This window comes from Benincasa hispida, chromosome 1, assembly GCF_027475165.1.
Source record: "Benincasa hispida cultivar pf3 chromosome 1, pf3_genome.v1.1, whole genome shotgun sequence".
Lineage (NCBI taxonomy): Eukaryota > Viridiplantae > Streptophyta > Magnoliopsida > Cucurbitales > Cucurbitaceae > Benincasa > Benincasa hispida.
This window is the reverse complement of record NC_143478.1, coordinates 3,129,361-3,131,909: the sequence shown is the minus strand read 5'-3', so window position 1 is coordinate 3,131,909 and position 2,549 is coordinate 3,129,361.

The window sequence follows — 2,549 nt, the reverse complement described above, 5'->3', positions numbered from 1 at the left end:
TTTTCCTCCTTATTCATAAAACAACTTTTAACCTTATACTTGAGCACTGGCCTGTGTATTTATACTACCACCGATTGCACTATCCAAAACAAAACATAACACTAGTCCTTGATCAATTCTTGTCTCGACAATTTTATTCATTGGCTTAAACATTTAAATACCTTCATTCCTAAATTGTCATAACTCTACATAGTTTCATCAACCTTTAACATTGCTGAACTGAGGTATATATTTGTTCGTTTCTAACATAATTTCCATGAGATTAACTAGTTCCAAGTGACCTCATAATTTACTCTATTTTATTTTTCTCCTTTTGTACTATCGTACCAGATAATCCTCTTATAATAACTTCTAACGAGTCACTAACCTAGCATTAGAACATAACTGGTGTATTTAAGCTAAACAAATATTTTAATGCACAACTATCATAAAACTTGTAATTGATAAGACGTACCTGGCGATGACGAGGAATCCATTCATGGGCCACAGGGACAATCTAGACTTATATAGTAAGTCAGTCTACAGAACCCAAAACATGGGCTCTGATACCAACTGTAACGACCCGACCCCTTTGGACTTAAGTTAGGCCGTTACTAGATACATGCATGCATGGAACTCAAAACAACACTCTGTTATGACGAAATAAATGCTAGTTAAATAAGGTAAGTTCAAAAGACTTTCATTAAATTCAATTATTAAAACAATAGTAGGGTACCTATAAATCATAAAGGACAATAAATAAGTCTAAAAAACAATTCTTAAATGTAAGTTTTAAACATCAAAACTAAAATTTAAGAGAAACATGAAAAGAACTTTAAATCTCATGATGCGAAAGCGTAAAACACTTGTGACCATTCCAGATCATCTGTGGCAAGTCACAACACTTGTGACCATTCCACAAAGCGAGCTGCGTCCGTAGCATTACCAGGATAAGGTTTCCGTCCTATATCCATATACTATAGACCATTTTGGTTATCACTCAAGACATGATCCACTTGTATGTCACCACATACATGCTTGAGTCACATATAGATAACCAGAGATTTTATGTTTATTGGTTTGTGGTAAAGCAAATAAAACAAATAACCGAGCAAAACAACAAGATGTGAAGTAAATGTCGTATATTAACAATCACAGGTGTTCATATATACTGTTTACAAACTATAGGACACGAGACTTTAGGGCATCAACCCCAACAATAATCGATGTGGTGTATGAGATACATCAAGTGGAAGATTAATGTAAATGTGATTTACATTAAGTACCATAAAATAGAAAAAGAACTATAGTTTATATGTTTCATGAGATGAAATATTAAAACTATAGGTTACAAATATAATATGGTAAGTTGGTTATCATATATATTTATAATAATATTAATTATTGGATAATTATCTATTTTTCTTTAATAACCAATTGAGTGGGAGGTTATTGTAGTTTTATGGTAACCGTGAGATAAAAGAAAAAATGTTTTCCTAAATTTAGAGGAGTTTGCCACTTTCGGAAACGAACACACGGAATGCTATCAAGTGAAATGGTTGTTGGGTTTTATGTCCTAAAACTCCTGGTTTGTAAACATTAGAACTTATTCTGAGAATTCAATAAAATTTTTATTGAATATATTATTTTTTTTTTTTGAAATCCAATAAACCTAAGTCCCTTGACTATTATATGAGTACTTGAAATTTATGTGGAGACATACAAGTGGATCAGGTTTGAGTAAATATTCAAAATGATCTATAGTATATGAATAAGGTTGGGTACCTTATTCTGGTAATACTATTGGATACGGCCTACTCTGTAGTTGTTATAAAGTGTTGTAAAGTGCTACATATGAAGTGATCCTAATTCGTGCATGTTGAGACATGAGAAATGGAGGCGTCCTGTGCAAATGAGTTTTGTGCAAGATCGGACCACGAAACTTGTCACTCTTACTTTATAACGTTGTTTATTGTTTCAGACTGACAATTTCAAAGTAGTGACCTAGGTAACTTAACCTTAATCCTGAGCTAACTATGAACTCCTGTTTGTTCGGAATTATCCTTTGATCTGCAAACGGTGAGAGTAGAGCAATTGCCTCTACTCAATAAGCTTACCATTTTGGGGATAAGATCAGATGAATAGCTGGGAATATAGGATGCAAAAGGGAATTCACTTCTAACCGATTAGGGTTAGTAGAGAGGTTGTTCCCTTCAAGTGTTGATTCTGGGTCTTGAACAAGAGGCCTCACCCTCTCATTGGCCTGAGAGGGATTCGATTTGTTGATTGGATCACAAATCAATTATTCATTAGAGGATCATGGGAACTTAAGGAACAAGATGTAATTTCGGGGGTAAAACAGAGATTCGACCTAGCTGTTATTACGAGCAACCTGTGAATGGTTAACTTACTAATCATGGTTATATCGAGTGGACATAATATATCTACAGTGAGGGGAGTTGAGCTATGGGCTCTAATGGAATCACTCATTAGTTAACGAATGAGGGTTAAATCGGTCTAATGAGTTTAGCCGATTAATCTCGGATCATTGGAACCCATGATCTGTAGGT